At 38.0% G+C, this 14,528-nt stretch overlaps 1 protein-coding gene and 1 long non-coding RNA gene across 6 annotated transcripts in view; one reads left to right on the forward strand and one right to left on the reverse strand.

The window, feature by feature from the left end:
- The window catches only part of LOC124799192 (protein abrupt-like), a 252,710-nt gene extending 239,683 nt beyond the window's left edge, over positions 1-13,027 (reverse strand). For 3 of the 4 annotated variants that reach the window (XM_047262751.1, XM_047262729.1, XM_047262744.1), the window contains exon 1: positions 12,797-13,027. The gene's annotated coding sequence lies outside the window, so the exon portion shown is untranslated. The remainder of the gene's footprint in view (positions 1-12,796) is intronic. The other variant, XM_047262737.1, reaches the window with a different exon arrangement.
- Positions 12,548-14,528, forward strand: part of LOC124799223 — a 38,756-nt gene continuing 36,775 nt past the window's right edge. Inside the window, exons 1-2 of one of the 2 annotated variants that reach the window (XR_007016988.1) lie at positions 12,548-12,929; positions 13,039-13,232. This is a non-coding gene — a long non-coding RNA (uncharacterized LOC124799223). The remainder of the gene's footprint in view (positions 12,930-13,038; positions 13,233-14,528) is intronic. The other variant, XR_007016987.1, reaches the window with a different exon arrangement.

Consider the following 14,528-nt stretch of genomic DNA (forward strand, 5'->3'; position numbering starts at 1 on the left):
AGATGAACAAGGTAGCTGGCAAACGAGGCAGATCAAGGGTTCCCCACACTCAGAATGCAGTGCGAGATGACCCAACCTTAACCACCCTGTCCCTGCCCCCAAAGTATTTTAATTATAATTAATTTAGAAAGCTCCACTCCAGTTGTAATAATGTTAGTTAAGCCATGACCGGTCTTTAAAATCCCGTCTTCAGTTGTATGAAATTATTGTATTTGGTAATACACAATCAATGCAAGAGTTCCAATCATTGCATGTGGGCTGAAATTGTCACACTGGGCTACCAAACAGTAGGAGCACTAACCACAGGGTGAGACTGCTCACTGAGTCACTAGAAATTAAAACACTGTTGATGGAGGTCTGTTTAATACACCATAAGATTCTGTCATAGCTATCAGCCCCACCATAAAAACACTAGATGTTCCTGGCAACAAATGTTCTTCCTGACCAGCGGAAGTGTACAGAGTACATTCCATCCTATCAACGGTTTTACAAGTGTAAGCATACATGACAGAAGAATTCCGATACTTCTGCAGAACAGAGATACAGATATCAAAAGGTCAAGGGGGCAACTGAAATTTGAGGTCCCTGAAATAACTCTGTCGTAATTTGTGGTGGGTGTACTAACCAAGGGGGAAGGAGTGTGCGAAAAATATGGGGAGCACATTCTAATTGGATATGGTGGAGGTTGCGGCTATGGACCTCAAGGTGCATACCAGCTGAAAATCCCATCCCACCCAAGGGTGGATGTCAGGTGGTTGATACCCCTTGTATACAGAAATAATGTGATAAGTTGAATGATTGGGAAATCGTTAAATGGTGATTACGTGAGTTGGTACCATCAGAACTGAAGAGGTAAACTCTCTGCGTTAGCAAGGAGGCTATCTACATGACTAGTCCAGAAGGCTACAGTGACCAGTCTTACAATTATGGGCTAGGACCAATAATTTCAAAGCTGAATGTGCCACTGAGCCATAAACTTGGCAATCATAGTCCAATCAGGATGAGATCAGGGCCGAGAGCAGTGCGATTCGCACCCCAACAAGTGTGGGCAGGGAAATCCAGGGTGTTAAGCTTTCACGTCAACCCAGTCTTCAGTTGATGAATTGGGCAACCACGTCAGTTTTTTATGAGAGAAGTCCCAAATATTAGGACCATGTAACAACATCAAAGTGTTTTGTACCCAAACAGAGGTCTGGGTCAGGATGGGCCACGATATGAGACAGAAATATACGATTTGTGTTTTTGCAGGAGATAACTGCAAGCCAAGAAAACAGGCCCAAATGGAGGGCCTTTGGATTATGTCATCGAACTTGTGTTCAGCCACAGCTACAGACTGGAGCTGCACCAAATGCAAAAGTTGTTGACATATGGCGCAGAGATGCTCACTGGTCTGATGGAGCTCACTAGTGTATTAATGGCGATGAGCAAGAGAATAACACTCAGCACGAAGCACTGCAGAATGGTGTTCTCTTAGGTTTGTCGGGAGCTGAGTAATATATCAACTCCAACCTGAAACAACTGATGGGATAAAAACTGGTGAATAAAAATTGGTAGGGAGCATTAAAATGTGTGGCACCAAGCAGTGTCTTATTACTTATGTAAGTCAAGAAGAATGTAATGAGATGTTGGCATGCAGAAAAAGCCTGTTTGATTGTTGATTACAACCTGATCAGATGGTCAATTGTAGATCATCACTTCTGGAAAACACACACTGATATGGTGACAAAAGGTGTTTCAACTCAGAAGAGTGTTCCTGGAGCCACTCAGCAGCAATTCTGGGTCTGTGGGGTGTCACAAGTCTGTCGGAATGCACAATGGACATGAATGCATGCAAGTGGTCAGACAGGATGCTTACATATGTGTCACCTGTCAGTCATATCTAGAGGTATCAGGGGTTCTATATAATTCCTACTGCACATTCCCCACACCATTACAAAGCCTCCACCAGCTTGAACAGTCTCCTGCCGACATGCAATGTAAAGCTTTGTGTCTTGTGGTCATCAAGAGTACAAGAGTGGGCCTTCGGCCCCGAAAGCTCATATAGATGATGTTTCGTTGAGTGGTTCGTACACTGACACTTGTTGATGGCCCAGCACTGAAATCTGAGCACTTAGCATGGTTTGCTCGCATAGAATCTTTTAAATAAAAGTGTTTCTTAGCATAACCAAGCCTAAAAAAGGGGAACTAACTTAAACCAATACTAACTGATTTAGTAACAAATTTTTACTAAGGGGATGAACAATCTAGAGATCTATCAGTTATAAAGGATGTCGGAAGCAAAGAGGAAAATCATATTTATTTATTACCTTATAAATAAATAAATAAAATTTTATTTTAAATTCAGTGCATTAGTATTTGTAAAATGATTCTTTTATATAGTGTACATTAAAAAATGACGATCTTTCCACTTGGGACCTGTTTAATAGTACATTAGCTAACTTGTTTTAGTTGTAAATATTTGTCATGTAGTGTTGTTTTTCTGACATGTTCTACATCCTGGAGGACCCCCTTACTACAGATCAATTGGAATGAAAGTAAATCTAATCTAATCTAATGAATAATAAATCTAGATTTTTAGGCAATTTACTTAAAAATTATTCCAATTATATTGAATATCTAGACAATAAAGTACTTTTTCCTGTGTTGGGTTCTCTTACCCCAAAGTGGTGTGTTTTAACAGGTGTTAATCGTACCTTCTTAGTACGTCTTAGCCATTCATCATAGCATAATTTTATTAATCAACACAGTAGCATTTGAAGAAAGCTATAAAGATCAAACAAAAATGATATTATGTGAAAATGTGACCTCTCCATATATGCTACAGAGTTGTAATGAATGTCCTCCAATAGAAACACTAGTACAGTAACTGCGATGAAGATGAAACCCTTAACTTTCATGAGTGAAAATTACTTTTACTATCCACGACAAAACCAGTGATAACACTGGACATCTGACTCTTGCACTATACATATTATTACAATTAATCTAAAAAAAATGTAATGTAAGATTACTTAAGTGTCTTGGCATTATATCTGATGATGTGAAACAATGTGTGTGTGGTCCAAAAAATGCAAGAACTGTGCCTGAATTCATCACAGAAACATACGCCAATCCTTAAAAAAAAATAATTTTGTGATGGCTCTGCAGGATAATAAAAAAATATTTTAATTTTATAAACTTATGTCTTCATCAAAATTATTTTAATATCAGAACCGAGTGGTCACTCTGCAACTAGTCACAGAAAAATTGAGAAGGGTTAAAAGAATTCGTAAAAGGAAATTTTACCAAGACACTTAGGAAACCAAATACTATCTGCATCAAATTTGCTTCAGTTTTATAATGTTAATATTACCAAAGTTAAGTTTTATTTTATTCAAGAAGAATCTATAAATCAAATACACTTTGATTTTGCAGAATTTCAAACTTTACTACAGTTTCCAGGAGTTTAAGCCATTATATTGTTTAAGGAAAGCAAGAGAAGGGAGTATCAATAGTGATGTGGAGCTCACCTTCAAACCTAATTTATGGAATAAATTGCTATCTTTTGTTAGAAAAGATAATCTGATCCCATCAATCCATGTAGCCTGCAGATATTTCAATATGTGGTGCAATGATGTTACCATATAATTTATGCATCCTTCAGGACCTTCGCTGCCATTCACTTGGCCCAAATGAGAGGATATTTGCCTAGTTCCCTTTACTAGCACTCTTGATGTTATTGAGAGGATATTTGCCTAGTTCCCTTTACTAGCACTCTTGATGTTATTGAACGTTCTAAAACAAACTGGAAGAACTTACCAATTTTCAAAGGAATGTATGTGCTCTATTCAGAAAAAAAGTTATTGTATAAATTATTCCTCCTGTAAGAAGTGATATTTTTAAAAAATTTGAGTTTCTTAAACTTAAAGTTGGTCATGATAGCTTGTTTTTATTAGTTTAATCACTTAGAATTTCAGTTATATTATTCAGGAATCATGAAATTTCAACAGCTAATTTTAGATTTTCAAGACAAAACTAGGAACAGGTGGTTGTTGGAATAAAAGACAAAAATACCATTAATTTTATTTTCCAAGCGACAGCTCATGCTTTGATTGTTATCCTGAGAAACATTTTTTTGGTTATTCTTTTTCCTTTGTGTGATATTCAATTTAAGAATGTTTGTTTTCTCTCTCTCCAGGCGTTGACAGTTTTACTTACAATCCTTATACTACAGAGTGTACAATCTCCAAATTTTACCTTCTTTGGGTAGTAAATAAAAAATGGTAACTTTTATCCAAGCGTAAGCAAGCAACAATTTGTGTCATCACAATGTTACAAGTGGCCAAGCTTCCAAATCTAAAGTACCATAAAAAAGAAACAGAGATAACATGCTGAAATCTCGTATGGTTATTTGTCTCCACAGGGAGAACACATCAGCCAAGTTCAAATCTGAGATGTTGGTCCAGAATTTTTTTTTTACTGAACTGACATGGAGTAATCCTGCAGTAAAACTAAAACATTAAGCGTTGCTTTTGGGTGTTTAGCCAAGTATTTTCTATTTTATGCACAATCTTTAAATTGCAGTTTGACAGTTGGCCGGACAGAAAAACTGAAGGCCGGAACAACTTGGTCTAATGAGCAGAAACAAACCTGGAGAATTCCCTTTGTTGCACGTTTTGTGGTCCAATGCATTGGCAGAGATGTCATTCTTTACTCAGATGATTCCCATGAAAAGGTTTCCAACATGACTATGGCCACACAATGGGAATTAACAGACTTTGAATGTGATGTGGTAGTTGATGATGCTGAGCCACAAATAGGCAACACAAAAAGACCTTCAAACAAGTAAGATTTTGGTCAAAAAGGTCTTCATTGGTATTATTATTCTCTCTCTCTCTCTCTCTCTCTCTCTCTCTCTCTCTCTCTCACACACACACACACACACACACACACACACACACACACACTTGGCTGCTGGGAGCAGCAGCAGTGCATGATGGGAGAATCAATCTGAGGGGTGGGGTTAGGGAAGAGGATGGGATGGGAATGGGAGAGATAGCAGGGTAGGGATGGGGAATGGTAAAGTGCTGCTTATTGAAGCATACAGGGATGGAGTGGAGTGAACATAAAGCAGCTAGGTGCAGTTGATAGGTTAGTAGGAAATTTGAGAAGTAGAATGTCTGCAGGACTGTAGTTGGAATAAAGAGCTGTGTAGTGGCGGAGAAAGAACACAGTAGGGTATATGTGGTGTAGGAAATGACTAATGAAGGTTGAGGCCAGGTGGGTTACAGGAACGTAGAATATACTGCAGGGAGAGTTACCACCTACACAATTCAGAAAAGCTGGTGTTGGTCAGCTTGCTTAGTAACTGGGTGGTCCAGCTGTTTCTTGGTCAGTTTGTCAGTGGCCATTCATGCGTACAGATAGCTTGTTTGTTGTCATGCACATCTAGAATGCAGCACTGTGGTTGCGTCTTAGCTAGTAGATCACATGATTTGTTTCATAGGTAGCAGAATGTGATTCAGTTGTTCCAGCCTTGGGTGGTACTGAGTTGCGAGGGGAATGCTCCTCTGTTGCTGGATGGTGGGACTTTCGGAGGTTGACTACAGAGATAAGGCAAAGGAGATCTGTTTCTGTACATGGTTGGGAAGGTAATTACAGCCTGTGAAGACCTCAATGAGACCACTGGTGTATTTTGAGAGAGACTGCTTGTCATTATAGGTGCAATGGCCACGAGTGGCTGGGCTGTGTGGAAGGGACTTCTTTGTAAGTAATGGGTGGCAGCTGTCAAAGTGGAGGTATTGCTGGTAGATGGTAGGTTTGATATGGATGGAGGTACTGATTTAGCCATCTTTGAGGTGGATGTCAACATCAAGGAAGGTGGCTTGCTGGGTTGAGAAGGACCAGGTGAAGCAACGGGGGGAAAAGGTGTTAAGGTTCTGGGACAGTGTGGATAGGCTGTCCTCTCCTCAATCCGGATCACTAAGATGTCATCAATGAATCTGAACCAGGTGGGGGCTTAGGAATCTTCGTGGTTAGAAAGGTTGGCATAAGATGGTGTCATGCGGGTGCTCATTGCATACCCTGGCTTTGTTTTTAGGTGATGCCTTCAAAGGAGAAGTAATCCACAGTGAACGGCAATGGACATCTGCAAGACAATACCTCCACTCTGACAGCTGCCGCCCATTCCCTACCAAGAAGTCCCTTTCATACAGTCTAGCCACGCATGGCTGTCGCATCTGTAATGATGAGCAGTCCCTCTCGAAATACACCAAGGGTCTCACTGAGACCTTCACAGACAGAAATTACCCTCCCAACCTATTACAGAAACGGATCTCCTGTACATTATCTCTCTAGTCACTCACGGCCTCCCAAAGTCTCACTATCCAGCCACAGAGGAGCATTCCCATTGTGTGACAGTACCACCCAGGACTGGTGCAACTGAATCACATTATCACATTCTCCACGAGATAGATAGAGAGAGAGAGAGAGAGAGAGAGAGAGAGAGAGAGAGAGAGTGCTGTCTAATTCCAATGAAAGCCATTTTGGCTCAAAGCTTACTTGTTTGACAGTCTTTTTGTTGTGCCTATCTGAGACTCGCTTCTCAGCTATATGGTAAGTAGTAATGTACCTCTTTCGTAATACTGTGTTATTCCATCCTGGATTTTCCACCGTTTGTATGGAAGTTGGAGCTAGACTCATGGGAAATTCCATTTCGGAAATCATTCGGTTATTCAATATTCCAAGAATGTACTGCGAATGCCAAATTTCAGGCATTACCTCTCACCATGGACAATGTAGTGGCCAACGACCTTCACATAATGGCCGAGAGCAGCTGTCATTGCGTAAAGTTGTCAGTGCTAATAGATAAGCTACACTAAGCATTCTGGCCTGAGATGCTAGAGTTGGCGGATGTGTGTGCATGAGGTCTGCTTGCTTGTATGTGTTTCTCTTTTGCTAATGGAGGCTGTGGCCGAAAGCTTTATGTAAGGGTCTTTTAATTGTGCCTGTCTGCACAGTAACATGTCTTCTTTACGGTAAGTAGCAGTCTATCTTTTCCTGCATTGTAGACAAGCAACACTGCATGAAATAACCACAGAAATCAAAGTGGGACATATGACGAAAGTATCCGTTAGGACAGTGTGGCAACATATGGCGTTAATCGGCTACGGCAGCATACAACCAATGTGAGTGCCTTTTGCTCACAGCACATCATCTGCAGTGCCTCTCCTGGGCTCAAGACCATATCAGTTGACCCTAAACAACTGGAAAACTATGGCCTTGTCAGGTGAATCTCGATTTTAGTTGGTAAGAGCGAATGGTAGGGTTCGATTATGGTGCAGTCACCAAAAAGACATGGACGCAAGTTGTCAAGAAGGTGCTGTGCAAGCTGGTGGTGACCCCATAACGCTGTGCACTGTGTTTACATGGAATGGACTGGGTCCTCTGGAGCAACTGAACTGATCATTGGCTGGAAATGGTTCTGTTCGGCTACTTGGAGACCATTTGCGGCGTTCATGCTACAAATAAACAGTGGAATTTTTATTACTGACAATGCGCCATGTCAACAGGCCACAATTGTTCACAACTGGTTTAAAGAACATTCTGGATATTTCGAGTGAATGAACTGGCCACCCAGATCGCCTAGCATGAATCCCTTTGAACATTTATGGGACAGAATTGAGAGGTCAGTTCATGCACAAAATCCTGCACTGGCAACACTTTCTCAATTGTGGATGGCTGTAGATACAGCATGGCCCCATATCTCTGCAGGGGACTTCTAATGACTTATTAAGTCCATGCCACATCAAGCTGCTGCACGACACTAGGCAAAAGTAGGTCAAATACAATATTAGGAGATATACCATGACTTTTTTCATCTCCGTGTTTATAATATGTGAAATGCTTGAGAAAGTCTGACATTTTAAAAGTTCTGTATTATTAAAATTTGCTACTGTCAATCACTTTTGCACTTAGTATGATGGTAAATCGGAAAGCTTCTGACTTCTCATGCATTTAAGGCAAGATATGTACGAAGGTTAACTAAGAAGACCTGATGGCATGTAGAAGTCATTTCCAAAATCTGCTCAATGATTTCCAATACTTGTTAAACGAATGAAGCAAGGCCCTCCTGCATCACCGACATCTATAGAGCAAAACCAGGCCTCAAATAACATTATATGAATCATGATAATGTAGAAATTCAGAGGCAAGGGGATAAAACAGAGAACAAAGATCAGCTGAGTTATGTACAACATTCATTAGTACAAAGCAACTGTTTTAACACAGGAACTACTGTAAAAGAAAGGGTCACTGGATAAAGGACTGCAAAAAATAGATTTCTGATGGAAAACAAAGAAAAAATCTTAACAGACATAATTATAATTGTGAAGTAACTAGTGCTATGTTGTTGTTGTCTGTGAAGAGGTCTACTCAGCTGAAGCAGATTCAGCAACATGATGGGTCGACTACAGAGTTACAAGGCATGCAACCAACTGTTCAGACTGTTTTACAGATTTTCTAAAATTTGACAGGTGGCGTAAATGCAGCTGGAAAAGAAACTTCATGGCTTTGGGAAAGGGCAATAAAAACTGGTCATAATCTGTAACTGATGCGCAAGATATCATGCTGTAGATGTTCCTAAGCTGTCTAGAAACTTGTTTTCAACATTACCTGACATGAACTGAATCTTAAAAAAGTCATCTAATAGGTGAATTTAAATCATAAGTAAGGCAATGCTGGCTTAAAATTGTTGTTGGAGCCCCGGAGCCTTTTGGAAATCAGGTAAAGTGGACAATCAATTCCCTTTACACAAAAACACTGTTGAAGTCAACACCACTGAAGAGATTTCGTTATTGCAACTGTACCATGACAGACAGGCACACCAGCAGAAACACCATGTCAAAGAAATTAGGCATAACTGTTCCTCTGTAAAAGGAATTTTTGGAGCCATGCATTTATGTCAAAGAACATGAACTCATCTTTAAAAATGAAGAAATATGTGGTCGTATGCAAGGACAGCTACATGAAATTTTGGTATTGCTATTTCATAAGGCATAAATCTAAAGTGATGTGTTGGAACATGTTCTTCAGCATTCAAAAGTGTAGGTTCACTCAAGGACTACTAAATGACAATGCTGGTTAATTCAGTAAAGAAGTTCAAGACAAACTGCATGTGGCAGGTGTTACTCAGAGGCTAACAACACCCTACACAGCACAACAAACTGGTAGTAGTGAGCATGACAATAATTGTGTTCAACTCTCTTCTTAGAATAATGTAAGACTGGTAATCAAACCGTGGAAAATCTGGGATGGAGTAATGACAATATTATGAAAAGGATAGATTGCTGCTCACCTTATAGTGGAGATGCTGAGTCACAGACAGAAGATGTCATTAGAATAATACATTTATCCAAGGTTCTTGCTTAGGCCTTAATTGTTCCTTCTTTTAAGCTACACTAACAACGTAAACAATTACACTGGAGGTAGAAAAAAGGATAATTATTTGCAAACAACATAGGTAGTTTAATTACAGCTAAGGCATGATGAACATTAAACAGCACTGTACAACTTGATGTCACTGTTTTAAAAAAATGCAAAGAAACATGTTGATTTAAAAAAATGTGCAGCCAAGAATTCACACACTTGCTCACTTCTGCAAGAGTTTGAAATGGGATTATCATGTGAAATGAAACAAAGTTTGCTAGGGTCTATGTGTGCAAAATCAGAGTAGGATCAGATCAACAGAGATTCAAGTATATTATAATTACATTTCTTCAGTATGGATCCATGTTCTGGGAAAACTTATCCCCCTTCAAATGAAGTCTTTAAAATGTCTGCCAGAGATCTTTGTAATATAAACAATCTACAATGACCCAGAACATTCTTCATTCAGTTGAAAATAATGAGTCTGTCCAGCCTGCATATTTACAAATCCAGCCAATTTGAAAATGAGCAGCTTTCAAACATGAATGAGAAACTGCAATAAAATAAACATGTCCACAACCTCAACATAAAAAAAGCACATGATTCAGTCTATACCAGCATTGTATCAGAAAAACGTTTCACATACAACAGTATAAATTATTCAACAACCAACTCAATCATTTAAAACACCAGCTAAATAAAAAAATCCTTTAAAAATAAACTTAAGTCATTTTTGATGGGCAACTAAATTATTTTTAGCATCTGCAAACAGGAATTCAAATTATTGTATCATTGTACTATTTAAACTGTGTTGTACACTAGATTTGTAATTTATGACTGTAATTTGCTATACCTTTATTCTCTCTCTCAAATTTTTGACTTGGCCTACATAAATGGACGGGACTAGTGTAGCAGGGGATACAACCCGTCGGCTTTGGACATTGACGTCACAAGTCGCCAATCGAGAAGCGATTCTTCTTAGTGTTGTAGCTCCCTTCAGTGGCTGATAAGTGTTTTTTGGCTTTTTTAAAAAAAAAAATCTCACGAGATAGAATAAACAGATCCACTTTATTAAGCAATCAGTAAAAAAACGAAACAAACATAACAGCAAAAGCGAAAATGGTAAACTGCTATCTGGCGACTTGTGACGTCATTGTCTAAAGCCGACGGGTTGTATCCCCTGCTGCACTAGACCCAAATGGACAATGTTCACTGGATCATAAAGGACCGATAGTTAATGATAGTAAACTTGAAGTATGTATTTTTCTTGTAGAAACAATTCAGGAGCCAGAGAAAGAAACCTTACAAAAGCATTAGAAATCTTTTGTGGAATATATAGTGATCCTCAATGAAATCCCTAAATTTCAAGAACAATATGAATTGTGACAAAGCCAAGGGGTTTGAACTATGAACAAAAATATTTGTTTCCTCAGCACCTCCAACATCATAAATATACACAGAAGAAACAAATAATTGTGTTAAAGCAGGACAAATATTTCTGTTGAAACAGCTGAAAAATCTTCATTCCACCTCATATTGTTATGAAGTGGTTCAGAGATATCACAGTTACATAACTCCAGGTGCCAACCATCTCTCTAACTCCATGGTGTTATCCTTAATCCAGAAAAGTCGTGTACAAATAGCTTCTATGACAGAATCAGTAAGTTTACAATGGTACAGAACTTAGAAAGTGACAGCTCTTGTTTCTGCATACATATCTGTAGTCAAAACTAAAAAAAAACTTGACGTGACTGTAATCATTCTACCACTGCAACAATGTGGCTTGAAATTTTAAGATTTTCTGAGAATGTGACGAAGACAAAGACAATAAATACAAAAACAATAGGAAGATCTGTAACAGGTTTAGCAATTGGTACCTGAGTAAAACAAAGAAGTCGTCTATGTAATGGTTTATTACTAGTTACTTAAGCTGAATATTTACTGATTTTTATGCCTTGCAATACTATTTAAGTCTTCACATCTGTAGAAATCACATTAATAAATAAGCAATATCTCATCAGCTGAAACATAATAGCCAGCTAAAGAAACACATACAATTATATCTACCAGTAAAAAATTATCAACTCTCTATGCACTCCTTTTGTGTGCAACTAATTATGATGTTAGGAAATGCACATTATTCATAACTTTAGGGTATTGCTGTCTGCATGTAAATCAACATTAGGCCTACTATCTGTGCTGGCTCCATATTACTTACAATATTTTTATCATAACCAAATCGACAAAGGTAACAAACACAATTTAGCGTAACCTTCATTACACTACTACATCACTTTAAAATAATGACAAATAACAATAAGTCACCAATCTTTATCCTTAACAATGAGCACATTCTTTCCTGTTGGTAGCATTCTAGTGCACTTTCAAGTGCTGATGTTCATAATCTCTGACAAAATGTGGTTGAACAAAACAGAACAAATATGGATTACATGGAGTGATCAGATCAGAGGTGTAATGAACAAATACAGGGGATCCGTGTGTGACCAAAAAAAAAATTGAATGTGAAGTGATTGAGAGAAACTCTGAATTTCAAACACAGTGCAGATTATTAACTTGTCATTGACAAGGAGGCGAGCTAACACAAACAACACAGTAGGCTAATGTAGTGAAGTATGTTTATTTCAGGAATTTTTATATGACACTTAAATCCTTAGTACTTTAGCTGCAACCTTAAGAGTTTTAAACATTCACCCAAGTTGACATCATTGGTAATCAGGTGTTATTAACAGCAGGCGATAAAGTGGTGTTGTTTGTGGGTGGGACTCCGAGAGTCACAGTATTAACCAGGCGGTTTAATTTATAATAAACTGCATAGTAACACAGGCATGTATCTCCATTTCACTCAATTAACTAAAATGAAAAGTCGAGAATACGTAACATGATTAACGTCAGTGACACACAGTCGCGCTATAGATCAAATTGCGTGCCGAAAATGGGCTGATGAAGTGCTTATGTACTTTTACTAGTTGCGACTCACCATGTGCACATTTTTTTCCCCCATAGGATGCCCTATTAAATGTAAACGAGGTTTCTCACAATACACAGAATGAACGTCCGTCCAGCGTATTATAACAGTTTTTTCCTCAATATTTATTTTTCTCTAAAACAGAGGTGTCGACTATTCTCCATCGGTACACACAAGAGATGTGTTATTAAAGAAATTGAGTTACTATCTTTCGTTGAGTGACTGGGTGAATCTTCATCCTTTATTCGCAGGAATATTCCTATATTAAGGATTTATGTACCTTCCTAATTTTATTAAAATAGGTGTCAAGCAACATGCATCGTTTATAAGAGCTTCACACATGCACAAAGTAAATAAAAAGGTCAAAGCTTTATACAGCGGACGCATACTTATCTTTCTACACACCTTGCAGATTATGGCTTATCCTCATAAAACCAGTTCAGCTACTTTTAACATTTACCACTCACCGATTTCTTGTATGAAAGTGGAACAAATTAAATCATTTCCCTCGTCGCGTGAAGGGTAAGACAAAATAGAGGTCGAGTACCAACTTTTCTATTCTACAGTGCATATATAAATCATAAAAATATTGGTTTTTACTTGTAAAACTAAACAGATTTACGATTTTCGTTATTATTGACGTACAGTTCTGTGCTGCTATCTACATGTTACCGAGTGAACCGAACATGCATATCCCTTCGCTCAGATCTCTGGAATACACTGCATGTGGTACTGTGTAGCAGTTCCTATTCGAAGCGCGCTGTTTGAATCAACTTGGTAACAAATTTGGAAGGTCATTGTACCAGCTCATATATTCAGAGTAAATTGAGCCACATATCAGGTAAGCCTAGTACATTACTTAAAGAAATTATCTATATTAAAAAATAAGTAGTGTTTTTAACCCTTTTATTATAAATTTAAGTGCGACATTGACGTTAACTTGTAATATTGCACTTTTCGAGCAGAATAACTGTTTCTTGTATAAAATTGAATTCTTTCGTTTATTATAGAAAATGGGCTCTAATCAAATAGCTTCAGAAGAAATAGTTCAGAACAGTAACAGTCAAAAAGCAACATAAACTACCGACAATAAAACAGCTGCCCAAGTTTGCATACAAAAAATATCTACATCGATAGTTCGCAGACCATTATGAGGTACATGGCACAGGGTACATCTCATTGCAACATTTATCGGGCATGCTTTACAATCCACTCGCATATGGAACGCTGGAAAAATGATTGCTAAAATGCCCTTGTGCGCTCTGTAATTGACCTAATCATGACTTCACAGTCTCTATTGGAGTAATATGTAGGGGACTACAACGTATTCATATCATTTTCACGTAATGAAGGAATAAATTAATGGATTAGTGAGCAAGGGTTCAATATTCACTGTTAGTCCTATTTGTTATGACTCCCAAAAACTTGAGCAATATGTTAAGATAGAACCAAGAGTGCTTTCTAGGCAGTGCCCTTTGCAGACTGATTCCATTGTCTCAGTATCCAATCAATAAAGCAAGGTCAGCCAAAAACCTTACCTAAACCCAATCCTACACCTGATATCCCTACAGAAAGAAATACCCTTATATTTGTATTAATAGACTGGTCCAAATCTGGTTTGTTAATACCATATCATATTCAAAGGGTACAAAATTTTTTGTTGTTTAGTCAAGCGCACAGTTTTATGTTTTTGACCATTTAAAGTGTCAGTGTGTCAATCTTTGCAACTCCTTAATATATTATCAAGATCCAATGGAACAGTTGTCCATTTTTTTTTATTTATTTCAGAGAGAATTTCACTATAGGCAACCGCATAATCTGCAAAAATGTCTGAAGTTACTATTAATACTGCCTGCCAAATCATTAATATACAACATTTACAGCAAGGGTTCCAACACATTTCACTGATATACACCTCAAGTTAGTCCTACATATGTCAGTGACTCTTCACTTAATTAGCTGATGCTCTATAAACCATAAATAAGTATTCAAGTTAGCAGTGTAGTGAAGCCAGGAAGGATGACTACAATACAACAATCTGTACTTACCTGTTCTTTCCACAAAATAGATTAACAAAAACTAACAATAGTCATAAGTACATGGCAATTAAAATATATAACAAATTGTCTGAATATGC

This window comes from Schistocerca piceifrons, chromosome 1, assembly GCF_021461385.2.
Source record: "Schistocerca piceifrons isolate TAMUIC-IGC-003096 chromosome 1, iqSchPice1.1, whole genome shotgun sequence".
NCBI classification, from domain to species: domain Eukaryota; kingdom Metazoa; phylum Arthropoda; class Insecta; order Orthoptera; family Acrididae; genus Schistocerca; species Schistocerca piceifrons.